Source organism: Pseudoliparis swirei, chromosome 12, assembly GCF_029220125.1.
Source record: "Pseudoliparis swirei isolate HS2019 ecotype Mariana Trench chromosome 12, NWPU_hadal_v1, whole genome shotgun sequence".
NCBI lineage: Eukaryota > Metazoa > Chordata > Actinopteri > Perciformes > Liparidae > Pseudoliparis > Pseudoliparis swirei.
In genome coordinates, this window is record NC_079399.1 from 16,494,076 (window position 1) to 16,508,004 (window position 13,929).

Sequence of the window (13,929 nt, forward strand, 5' to 3'; positions counted from 1 at the left end):
TTTCCTCAACCAATCACAGCGGTGGTCTCGTTTTCAAAGTGGGTCAGAGCTGGTGACATTATGTCTAGGAAGAGATAGCCACAGTGGACATTGTCGCTGTGGACAGACGGTCATCGCTTCTTGTTGCAGCTATAACTCTAGTATCACATTACTTTACTGCATCTCTTCATCCTGGGACCCGACACACAGGCTCAGTTTGTTGTCTTCATTCATAAAGATTCTGTCTCCAATGTGTCCTCAGACCTGTGTGTGATGAACCGTGTTACAAGCAACAACAACATTATTGTCGAGTCGCCCGGTGGCTTTATTTAAAACAACAGATGCTGATGAAACCTCGTTAAGTGTCTGCTGAGGAAGGGGCCGATTTAATTTAAGGCTAACTGAACCACTTTGGACCCGTTTGTAAAGCTTCTGATCAAATGTCACAAAGACTCATGTATGTTTGTGTCGGGGTGGGCCGGTCTGGATTTCGCTCTAAGAATGGGCGAATGTCAGTCTACAAATATAACGAGTGGTTTTTTTTTTTTAAACTAAAAGGTCAACCATCCTACCAGGAGGAGAATGTGACTTTTTATAATTTGTGGTTTGCTATCAATATTGTTAGCGACAGCAGTAAAATGTGGAATGTGCAGTCGTTTCCCTCCCGGGGAAGTGTGAGCCCGTCTTTGATGCTCCATCGACGACGGGATTGAATATGTGAACGTGTGAATTTGACCAGTTAATTGTCCGTGTAGCCGTCAAATTCTTTCTCAGAACTAGATGGCTTTGTGCAACGGATGAATTTAGATGCCTGAACCGCCCATTTCTTTTCCTGAATTCCTTTGTCAGCAAAGACCAAATCCATTTCTGCCACAAGAGGCAAAGAGCTTTTTTTTTTATTTTCACAACCCGCTCGACGGAAATAAACAACGCCCATGAGAAACTCGTCTACATTCCCGTATCGAAGAACATGCGTCGTGGTTGTGGTTCTCATCGGCCTCCTATCGAATGCCGTGAGGTCAAAGCTGCAACACAAGGTCAATAAGCCTCAGCTCGTCTTACGAAGCATGGCGTAATAAGCGTGAAGTGGACGTACTGGTTTCACGAGGGGACAGGAACTTGTGTTTTTTTACTCGCTCATATTCGGAGCCGACTTATCCGGATCATCTTACGCGCCTCAGCTTATCGCGTTCCTTTTCACGCCGGCTGTTTATCTCTCTCGGTACGATCCGATCCCGTCGTTGGAGTCTCGTTGGCGATGTCAAACGTATCGAGCGGCTGTGGACGTCTCAAAGCCTCGGTGCTCGTGTCGTGACGACTGACAGTATTATCACAGAGAGGCATGTCACTCTGGCTTAGGCGACGGCCTCGTGCCGGAGTCAACTCTCTCTCTCTCTCTCTCTCCTAAACCAGCAAAGAGACGGAGCTTTGCGCTTTTGTTGCCGTTGCAGTTCAACAGCTTTCATTCTAACGTGAAAAGTATCGTGGATGTAAATGAGTATTTATGATTCAACCTTCACTTCAACTGATTTCTTTATTCAGTCCTCACCCTTCAACCTTCAGTGATCACCCCATAAACTGACTGTCACGACTCAAAAAACAGGACCCAAAAGCACGACTCCAATGTTCAGGGCAATCAAAAGGATTTATAAAAAAACAGAAAATCACAGCTATGCTGGAAAAAGACTTGAACAAAGTACAAAACAAAATCACAACTATGCAGGAAAAGTAAACCAGGACAAAAGACTTCACTATCAAGCATGATCAGGACGAGACAAGAGACAAGTCGATCTGACACAAGACACAGGTAGACAGGCTTAAAATACATGAGGAAATGGGGAACAGGTGGACACAATCAGGGGTGGAGCAGGCAATCACACTAACGAGGAAACACCGGGGCAGGAAATAAAGTTTCTGAAATGAGAGAGGACAGTTACTACAAAATAAAAGGACATGGAAAACAGGACTTAAACCTAAAACTTAACACAACCGACAAGACATGACATTGACACTTCAGCTTGTTTCATTCTTTTAATTTATTCGGTGTTCTTGGCGTCCCTCTATAGTTGTGTTTCCGCTGCCACTTCAACTTCTTTCGGTGATTTTTTTAAAGGTTTCGAGATTCTCTTTTCCTTTTTTTCTAGGATTAATAAGTCATTTTCTTCTGGTCGTTGATGATCTCATGAACAAAGGATCCCTGAGGCTTCGTCTTTGTGATGCCTTGACTTAGGCCTGAGTCTAACTCTTTAAAGCAGTTCAATTAAACCAGCCTGTTTCCCTGTTTTTATGTTCAGCGTTGCATAAAATGCACTTTAAATGCCAAATAAATGCTCTTTGCTCAAAGCGGCAACATGCTGTTTTGACATTAGGTAATACTTGCTTATAATCGCCATGGAAAAGATAATTTGGCTGTTCAGTCCAATAAGATGATGAAAAATGGAAAAACAGCTCGAGCTTCACATCGACCGGCGAGCATACGGATTAGCTTCACTAACTAAAACATATATTTCACATTAAATTATCAAATTAGATTGTATTTGTTTAAACATCCAACACTTTTATTCTAATTACATTAAACTCTCAGCTTGATAGTTCACACAATAACTCATTTACACCCAGCCTATTATTCCACCAATTGTTTTCTTGTCTTGTCGAACCAGTTAATTTGTCTACACAGAAAATTAAATGACTCTGTATTTTGTCACATTTCATTATCATATTGTTCAATAATTTCCCAGACCGGTTGTTTATTTTGCCAGTTAAAAAAACGAATGCGTTCATTTACACGGTGGCTGACACACTCAATTTATAGTTGTAATAATAATTGAGCAACCGGAACGGGTCATCACATTTCCTATTGCGGGACCACTGTGTTGTATTTCACTCCATCATTCAGGCGTTTATGTGAGTGTGTCCCAACTGTCACCTCTCCCCTTGGTGGTGAATGCATTCCAATAAAAGACCCAAATTAAAATACATTTGCTTCAGAAAGAACCAAATCACACTTATTGACAGACGGAGAAAGGGAGGCACGTTTACAGCGTTTGTTATTTTCAATCTTCACAACCGCAATTACAATTCTGCGTTTGCTTATTCCTCGCCAATTACCCTCGGCGAATGAAAGGCGTCGCAAAGCTCGACACGTGGCGAATGTCTCCAAAAAATAAAGAACGAAATACCTGGAGTGCAAGCAGCTGTGCGAGCTCCACTCTGTTGAGAGCTTGGTGAAAACAGTGCTGCACTTGACTACTAATCTACCACACTTGGGAAGGGGTGTCGATTTTGAATGAGCTTGATATCCTCTGAATGTGAAATAAATGCCCCTCTTGAGTACCTGTCGGCGATGCGAGCCGAGCGGCGGCAGCTGTGTAGCGCTTCACTCAAAGCTTTTTAGAGCATCTCTGGCTGGATGTAGAGGTTATTGAATAAGCTAATCAAAAAGTAAATGCTCACATAAATACGCCACAGATTAGGTTTTCATTTGGCACTCGAGACACTTAGCCGACGCTAATCACGAGGAACTTAAAGTAGAGTAAGAGTCGCCCACAAACAAAACAAAAATCAGGATGTAAGGGAGGTTCTTTGATTTTACGTCAGCTTTTTTAGAGAAACTAAGTGAAGGGTAAAATCACATCGTCAACAGAAACACCTTGTTCTGAATCATACAAACTTTAACTAAACCTCTTTTTTTTCTAAGGTGGGTTAACAGAGTTTGGCTTTTGGAAAAGCAAAGTTCATGCGAGTCCTTCAACAAGACTAAGAGTCTAGAGCACAGGTGTCAAACACAAGGCCCGGGGGCCGAATCCGGCCCGCCACGGCATTGTATGTGGGCCGTGATGGCTTGAAAGACATATGATCACCGTTTCCTATAAAAATGTAAGAATAAAATCATGCGCTCTTATTTTGAAGGTCATTTTATCTGTTCTCTCTCCTTCATGCTGTGTTCACACCAAAAGAGAAGCGAGCTCTCGCGTTGCTTTACTAAATGCAAATAGAAGGTAATATGCTAATGTGCTAATATGCTCACAATGACGGCTCGAACACGTTTGTTTTTATGTATAACGTTCACAGAAATGATATTATATAGACGAGTTCAAATGTAGACCAGATGATGGCGGTCACAGAGATCACACAGGTGTGCTCACTGTACAAGAATGATCCAAACAATCTTCACCAGCAGACGGAGTTTGGCGTAACTGTTATGAATTAATAATCGCAATCTATTGAGCCTGCTCGTCATCTTCAGTCAACAACGGTCCCGTTTAGAGCCCTGAGTCCTGAAAAATATCTGTTTTACACAAAAATGTTCCAATTTCCACTGACAAATTATCACGTTTTTTCCAACAAAATTAAAATCCGTATAATAATATTTACTATTTCATCACAATATATTGATTCTGTTCTGTCCCACTCATCACGACCTCGCCAACATAACAACATGCACGCTCATGGTCAGCTGTCATGACAAAGAGAGCGCCTCTCTTCTCTAAAGAGCTCCACGGAGGCTTTCTGGTTCCGCTCTGTGCTTCAACTTTAAATAGCGCGTTTTCAAATCTCATTAGGACGGCCAGACATAACGTACGCTAGACTCCCGGTTTGTTTGTTATTTAATATGGTCGTCCTAATTGCCTAAAATGATCTATTGCAACGACAGCTGAGCAGTTACCTTGAGTTCTTTATCAACTGAGTTGTGTGAACCTCGAAACTAGCTGCAAAAATACACAACAAATACACGTAATAGCATCAGTTCCCAAATGGTTTATGGTCAAGTGACGCAGCCCTCTGGTGGCGGTCGTAGGAACTACAGCTCCTGTCCATCTGCAGCAAAAGGCCCTGAAGGCTAAATGAAATGTGTGTGTCTCCTTCAAGTTATTTAAACCCAAACCACAACCTTTCCCCAGCTCTAAGCGAGTCGTTCATGTACCGACTCAAACATTAACCGTGGCGGTGACACTCACGGACACAGTGGCCCACGTTCACATCGTGAGGCGGAGAGAACGGAGAACTCTGCCTGCTCTTTCACATTCAACAGTTTAAAAAGTGTGCATCTAATTTTCATGTGGAGGATTCCTCAGACAATTGTGCGGACACAGCACCCATTGAGAATACAGTGTACTTTGTGCGTGGGTGTTTGTCAGTCCTCAGGCGAAGATCCTGTTTGTCATTGCTGCATTAAAATATCGCTGTGCCTGTCCTCCCCTCGTCATCCTCTTCCTCTCATGTCCTCATTTCAATACAGCGCTGTTCTCCTTTCCTACTTCCCTCCATGTCTCTTCATATTGTACATACATCTTCTGACCTCCTTCTCCTCCTCCTCCTCCTCTCCCTTATTAGTATTCATGACAGTGTGGCCCATCCATCCCAAGGAAATGCTGTTGCATTTGCAAATGTTGCAGCGCCTCAGCCATCACCTTCCTGGCTAATTGTGGATCATCATGATGAAAAATCACCAAGGCGTTCCCTGTGTGTGTGTGTGTGTGTGTGTGTGTGTGTGTGTGTGTGTGTGTGTGTGTGTGTGTGTGTGTGTGTGTGTGTGTGTGTGTGTTTGAATACACTGTGGTTCTTCAGGTGGTGTTATTACCTTTGCATTGAAAATGCGGAAGGTAATGTTTTGATCGCAGTGTATTCATTTATTTATTTGTATGCGTGTTACTCGCATAACTAAAAAAGTATTAAACCGAATCGCATGAAATTTGGTGGGATGATTGGTTATTATCCGGGGACCATTTGGTTAGATTTTGGGATCGATCGGGTCAAAGGTCAAGGTCAAGGTCATGGAAAGGTCAAAATCTTCTTTTTACCATAGCGCGGTCAATTTCTCTCCAATTGTCATGCAACTAATGCCAAAATGTTCATAATTCAATGCCCAAACTTGTGATATGCGAAGGTATGCGCTCTACCGAGTGCCCCTTCTAGTTAAACAAGCGTTTATCTGAAATCTGTATACACTACATATCGGTACAGATCTCTACCACTGTGTCCAAAACAAGATATGCGAGTATCATATTTGTTTTAAACCCAATTCTTAATAAGAAATTGCATCGTGTGACTGGTTGGTCCATTCATTTGGTCCAGATTGAAGCCCCTGTCGGATCAAATTAGTTTGAAGATGTGTCTGTCGACCAATCACGACGTCGCTCAGCAGACACCAGTCAGCCAGCTTCAGCTGTATTTTGAGATGAATGTAAATATAGCATGCACACTCGCTGTATGCAAATCCTCCAACCCCTTAAGTGTCACATCAGTGTCTTCTGATCCACCCCCTCTTGAGTTGAGGTTCGGTTTAGTTGAATAAACGAGACTAAACCTGCGTGGCTACGGTTAGGCCAGTGACGTCCCTAGGCTAAAAAACTCGGGGCTAAAGCCCCGGATGTTTTTTAATTAGCCCCGAATGTTAATTTAAAAAAAAAAAAAAAAAAGATTTGGCACACAAGTGGTTAACACCTCCAGGTCGCACGTGACGTCATTCACCCAAAACAGCGGAGTCAGGCTGGCAGCAGGCGCACATAACAGCAAGCTGCTGTCTTTGGGTAGTAGCATAGATGTCACAAAAAAAGATTTCAATGTTTTTCCCCCCAAAGTTGGTCAAGAATCAAAGAGGTAATGGGAATAGAAATGATGTAAACATGTATAATACTAGAGGGATGTAGCTGCTAGTTGATATTACATGGGGAAAAAACGTTCTGTTATTATTAGCATCTGTCTGTAAATGCAATTATAGTGTGTGAGAATTGTGTAGTGTACCTAAAAATAATTAAGCTTGGGCTTCTTCTGGAGGGGAAGTAGCTAAAGTTAATGTTAGGGTATAACGTCGAACCATCTTGTTTATTTTCTTTTTCATGCATGATAGCAGCTAGCTAGCAGACAGGGATCCTGCACAGCCTGCCTCAGGTCCGGGGTGGGTAATCGGGAGAATCGGGAGAGTTCCCGGTGGGCCGTTTCACTTCTGGGCCGGTCGAGAATTTTATTTGTTGACATTTGTCACGTTAGTCCATCTTCTCTTAAAGTGGGCTACACACGTTCCGCATTCTGACACCGCAGCCTCTGCATGGGTTGTACCATGCGAGGAAGTTCACCCCTCCCAAATAATAGAGTTGGTTCAGTCCATTATGGAACCAACCAACTCAATTTGGGAGAGGAGCGCTTCCTAATCGAGTTGGTTCGGTCCTTGGCAGTCTTTTCCAAAAAGTTTTCTCAGCTACGGATAGCTGGGCCGGCCCGACCGCAACGATACGCGTCAGGGAGGATGGACGGGAGGAAGAGGGCAGGAGGGGCTGGAAAAGCCAGGTTGAAAAAAAGAAAGGCATTGGAGGAGGATGCTGCCAAATGTGCTAAGCTTACCGATTTATTTTCAAGAGGAGAAACACAAGTGGCAACTGGTAAAGAGAGACAAAGGCCTAATGATTAGCAACATAACTATTCGGCTGACGTTGTAGCCTTGATTAATATCATTGTAGCGTTGTCAACCTATTCTCAAGCAAAATATTAAATTGAATTAAAATATTAGCCTTTTTATATCACCCAAAATATGGCGATCCATAGACTTTGCAAATATTATGCATATATTGATATATACTATTGATATTGATATTGAAGTATGCAGTAATATCACTCTTAATTTTTCTTTGTAGCTTCGGAGCAGCAGATAAGAGTCTCCTGCTGAAAATGATGAGCCCGACATTTGCAATGAGGAGGCCATGACTACAGGGACAGGTAGAGAGGATAACAGAGGACACTATATGAATTAAAGTTATATATTCTAAGAAAGAGCAGTACAGTACTTGATGAACCAACATGCATTGTTTGCTCAGAAGTGTGTGTAGTAAAGGAGTAAATCACCACTATATAATACTCATGCAGAAAAATGATAATGACCATGACAATGACGGCCCCCATGAGGTCTCACTCCAACAAATCTGGCCTACTGCCTAATCTGAGTCTGACACCCCTGCTATGCCCTTCTGCCTTTTTTAATGTTGTGCATATTTTTTGTTAACTTCTCATCTTAAGTGGATTATTATTGTTGTATTTAACCGTTACATTATTTGTTGGACCATGGTATTAATAAAAGAACTACAGGATAGTAAGAGCTGAACTGTTGCTTCATTTATCCAATTTCCACGATACCATGAAAAAAGTGGGCTGGTCTTGAGCCTGAAATTCCCAGGCTGAAAAGTGGCCCCACTCCGGCCCTGGCCTGCCTCTTTTACTGTTGTGTTAAATGGAAAAACAATATGTTGTTACCTAGCTAGCTAATGTCAGTACATGGGTGCAAACTAAATTCAAAATGGGAAATTTATTTGATGATCTGTGGTTATGGGATTCATTGCATCGTTTTCAATCGTGTTCTTAAAATAATTTAACCACTTTTTCTCAGATGATGATAATCAAGATGGCACTGCCGCTGCTGCCTCTGCTGGCACTGCTGCTGCCATCAAACACACAAGCACAAGGGATGTTGGAAGAGGTAGTTTCTTGTTTCTTAAAATCACTGTGTGATTATCCAAGGTGTCTCTCCACAACTAGGGGCTAGCATTAGGACAGGTTAACATGTTGTTCCCCAAAGCTGGTTGGGTTTAAATGAAGCTGGACAGATGGGCAAAATAGAGGAAAAGTTGGGCGATTATGCAGGAAAATAAAATATTTCAGATATGTCTTTTTTTATGCTACACTAGGGTGGCGTAACTGGTCCAGTGTTTGGGCATGTGAAAAGGCCATAATTTAGTGGCAACTTTGCCCATAATTATTTGTATTAATTGCAATGGGATACCAATATTGACTAGGCTATACGTACATTAATAAATAAGCTATAAAATATTATGTTTACATTTAATTATTTTCAGGTATGATAGCAGATAGGGATGTGTTCAGGGATCCTGCAGCAGACCAAAGGGAGGACAATGAAAGAGCAGGTACCTGTAGGCTATGTGGAGAATGCCTCTATACAGGATTGAACATTAAAAATAATAATAACAATAATACATTTTTAGAATTTCATTCTAGAAAGTCATTTTTCAGTAGCCCAGTTAGGTTTTACATTTGTAAAAGCAATAATAAGATTATCAGAATCAGCTTTATTATACAATTTAATTTAATATTTAACTCACAGTAGGCTATGGCTTAACATTATTTTGTACGTTTTCAGAAATGAGAACAGATTCAGCAGACAGAGGTGCTACCAGTGATGCTGCTGACCAGAGCGAGGACAATGCTTGTGCAGGTACCTGTTGTAGTGTAGGCTATGTAAAGATGAATCAATAGCTCATTGGCTTTGGAACTAAAATGTGAGTGAGGCCATAGCTTTATTTTTTCTCTTTCCCCCCTTTTTGGCAATGCAGATGACTCGAGGTCAGGGAGCCTGTTAGGCAAGAATGATTTAGGGACACGAGAAACGGGGCCAAAGCAACCCAGACTGTCACTGGACCAGTACCCCTCGACCAGTTTTGGGAAGCAGCAACAGTCTTTCCAGAAGCAATGGTTTGATTCGTTTGACTGGCTAGAGTATTCTCTAAGCCGAAATTCTTCGTCCTGCTTCTCGTGTAGGCTCTTTTGTAAACTCAACCGTAGAGCAAACAAAGATGCTCTCCTCAACACGGAGGGCTTTCAGAACTGGAAAAGGGCCTTGGATAGCTACAGAGAGCATGAGGCAAGTGCTGTCCACAAGTCATCTCTCCTAGCCTGGAAAAATTATAGAGCTACACTAACAGAAGGTGATGTTGACCAAATGAATGTGGGAAATGTTGCCCAGATTAATGAAAGGAGGGAGTACATGCGGCGTATTGTGGCAGTCACTAGCTTTTTAGGCAAACAAGGGATCGCTTTCCGGGGTCACTGTGAAAATGATGCCAGTGATAATCAGGGGAACTTTTTAGAAGTTATGAAGCTATTGGAAAGATTTGACCCCTTCCTCCAAAACTATCAGGCCCCTTCCCATTCTACATACCTTTCTCCTAACTCGCACAATTGCATGATCAAATGTTGCGCTGATGCAGTCACAGCAAGCATAGTGGAAGAGATCAAGACATCCAAAATGTATGCAGTGATGGCAGATGAGGCAAGAGATGGCCATGTAGAACAGCTTGCTGTCTGTGTCCGCTATGTCGCAGCTGATGGCACAGTTAAAGAGCGCCTGCTTGAACTTTGCAACCTTCAGGGATTCAATGCAGAGTCAATCACAAATGCGATTGAACAAGTATTGGAATCAAATGGCCTGAATGACCTCCTTTGTGTTGCCCAAGCTTACGATGGAGCGTCCGTTATGAGTGGTTCGATTAATGGTGTTCAAACCCGCTTTCAAGAGAAACATCCAGAAGCTGTGTACATTCACTGCTATGCTCACAAACTGAACCTGGTTCTATGCCACACATGTAAGGCTGTGCAAGAAGCCAGTGAACTCTTTGAAACATTAGAGAGTGTATATAGATACTTCAGTGTATCAATCGTAAATCATCAGAAATTCTCTGATGTCCAGAAGCTCCTGGACTTGGGAACAAGCGAACTTGTCCAGCTGTCTAAAACCCGATGGGCATGTCAGGTTAAGTCAGTAAAAGCGATGCTTGACAATCTGCAAGCTGTCTTGAAGTGCCTGGAAGAGAGTGCAACACCTCTAGGTGTCGGACTACTGTCGAAATTGTCCAGGCTTTCCACTGTCTATCTGCTAGTCATGTTCAGGAGTATGCTGTCAACTACAGAGGGGCTGCACGTGTACCTCCAGAAGGATTCTGTGGACTTGGCCCAGGCAACAGTGTTCAAAGATGCGGTGCAAGACACACTAAAATCCATGCGAACAGATGAAATGGCAGACAAGCTATTCAATGAAGCCAAAACCATTTGTGCTGCCAATAATATACCTCAGAGCCTAACTGGTCGCAGACACAAGCAGAGGAGAATGGAGGACTTCACTGCAGAGTCCACCTTTGGTGCAAGGGTTCAACTGGGCACAGAAGACCAACTGAAGCAATGCCTGTTCTATCCATGCCTTGACCGTATGCTAGTCGAGCTGAACAGCCGGTTTTCTGATGTGGGAGCAGGACTTATGAAAGGCATCCAAGCTTGTAACCCAGCATCCGATGACTTTTTCTCTGAGGATTCACTAGACCTCATTGCGACACACTACAAAATGTCAGTGAAAAAAGAGGAGATCCTAGTAGCAAAACAGTTCATTACCAGACAGAAGAGAGAAGGTGCCGTGTCAGACATGGGCAGTATTTACAAGCTTCTTCACCCAGATATGTTCCCCACCTTGAGTCCAGTGCTCCAAGCAGCTTTGACAATACCTGTCAGTAGTTGCACTTGTGAGCGTTCATTCAGCGTATTGCACCGTCTCCACACCTGGCTAAGGAGAACAATGGGCCAGGACAGGCTACATCATTTGGCTATGTTGGCTATCGAGAAGGATGTCCTTTGTGGCTTAGATCATGGTGACGTCATTGACCGGTTCGCCCAAGCCACACCAAGGAGATACGCACTTATGCATAAAGGACCAAAGAAATGAGGAAGAAACAGATAGCAACTGTTTATGAAGAAAGGCAAGTGTAGAGTGAAAGTTAAAAGTTACAAACAAGAAATGAACAAAGACAGTAGGTGTTAAATGTACAAAGTAAAACAATGTAAATACTGTACATGACAAGATGCTCATTAAAGAGGTTCATTAAACATCTCAATGTTTACTGTTGCTGAATGGTTGCTGTTGGTATGTTCAACATGATGAATTGGGCATTTTTGTGCCCGGGCTATTGAGGGAAGTTTGTGAAAATTGCTAGCCTATTTGGTATTAACTGGTAACCATGAAATGCCTCAATTCAATTAAGTCCAGAAGAGCAGGTACCTGTAGGGCAGGGATGCCTGGGTGAAATTGGACAGGGGGCCAGATTTTTTTCAAGTGAGATCTCAGGGGGCCAGATTACAATTTCGGACTGAAAAGGTCAAACACTGACTCAACACATGGATAGGTAGGCTATTTGAAATTATTCATGAAGGCCTACACATCATTAAGAAATTGCATTGGCACCAAAATTGCCTCACAATGAGGCCTACAATTACATAGCCTAAAGCAGGAGACAGTTACCCTCTAAAAACGTAACATTTTCCTATCCATGCAAGTAGCCTACATATATAAATTAGAAATGCACCAAAATAGCCACAGGCTTACTTTAGTAACTAAATGAAGCCTGTGGCTTTTTTGAAAGAGTGGGAAAAGCTTACAGCACCAGGTATTCCCAGGCGGTCTCCCATCCAAGTACTGACCAGGCCCGACCCTGCTTAGCTTCCGAGATCAGACGAGATCGGGCGTATTCAGGGTGGTATGGCCGTAAGTGAAAAGTGAGCTTGCAAATGAGCCTTTTGAAGAAACGGAGACAAAAATGTATAAAAATAAAATAATAAAAAAATTCTCCCCTTATCATCCGCGGACCAGATGTGACGTACAGTCGGGCCGTAACCCTGGCACCACTGCTGTCATGTGGAGAGGCACACTACGCGTTAACACTTCTCGGGTCGCATCGCTCTGCCGTGATACGCGCCGACACATTCGCGCACACTCTCACTAGCCCCGCCCCCCCGTCAACAACGCTCGCCGTGGGTCATCTGCTTCACTCTTCTGGGCTAAGCCCCAGATGTATCAAAATCCTAGAGACGCCCCTGGGTTAGGCCACGGTCATGGTCGCGGTTAAAAGAAACCAACTGTCTTTGTTTGAAGTGTTATCCACTCAAACATATTTGTGAGCATTACAGTTGAACATGGCTGCCAGAGCCGCTCCAGGTCTTCTGGTCTTGTTTGGCTGACAAAGAACGGACCAATATGTTTTGCTCCATTCACGGAGAGATATCACAGCTCAGAGATCCATTGTGTATTGTCCGCAGTAAGTCTCCTTGCAGTCAGCCTTTGCAAGTCAGTGGAAGTCAATAGGAAAATAAGCCAAGACACACAAACACACACACACACCTGCTTCTTTTTGCAATAGCGCTGACTCAGCAACTGTGGTCTTACTTTTTGCAACAGCTTGTTTATTGGCTTAACTGATGCTGACGATGCCTCTTGCAGCCAAAATGAAATAATTGTGACACAACATGTACAATCTTCGACAAGAGAGCTGTGTCCATACATTGTATTGAAGCTATAAACCAAAAAGTGCAATAAAGCAGAGATTTGTTTACTATCTATTATTTTTTCTTAACCCTTGTGTTGCCTTAGGGTCATTTTGACCCAAATCAATATTATACCCTCCCCCCGCCTTAGGATTAATTTGACCCCATTCAATGTTTAATGTCGGTGTTCTTTCGGTAGTCAACAAACAAACATAAAGTGCCTCACACTTAAACTTGGAAAACAATATTAATTCTAAAAAAATTCTGGAGCTTTTAATTGCTGGCGTCAAATTGAACCCAAAGGGTAAAATATGTTAGTAAATATAAAGGTAACAGGAGGGTGAAACATTGAATCGGGTCAAAATGACCCTAAGGCAACACAAGGGTTAAACAGTTGCATTCGTCTTTTCCCCCACATATTTTCATCCCAGCTTGTAAAGTCGAGGCTCTTGGTTCCTCTTTCAAGTCAGTTTTGGTTTCGCCATGAAATGCATTGCATCTTTTTTAAATGAACGTCTGTGTTCACAGGACACATACAGTTTCCGCTCATTACTTAAAAATAAACTTCCAACGTTCAACAGAAGTACTTGTTTAGGAAAGGTGAGGTGAAAGAAGTCAATGTTGATCTCACATAGGTCTCCTGGGTGAAAGTCCTGTGTTTGTTTGAGCCATTCATCCTCAATATGTGGACTTCCTTGCACTTTAAACCAAGTCTCAGTTTATTATCTTACTTATTTTCTGTAATAATCCAAAATCCAATTGAAAAAACCCATTGGCTGTTTGTTGAATGAGCTGATCAACAGTCATTCCTTTTTTAATCATCATCCTAAGTGACCTTTAAGTCCCCGTCATCAGCTTTTTTTA

At 42.6% G+C, this 13,929-nt stretch overlaps 1 non-coding gene across 1 annotated transcript; it reads right to left on the reverse strand.

Moving 5' to 3' along the window:
• Window positions 1-12,176: 12,176 nt before the first annotated feature.
• Window positions 12,177-12,295, reverse strand: LOC130203096 (5S ribosomal RNA). Its single transcript, XR_008833433.1, has one exon. It is a non-coding gene; the product is annotated as a 5S ribosomal RNA (ribosomal RNA).
• Between the last annotated feature and the right edge of the window lie 1,634 nt (window positions 12,296-13,929).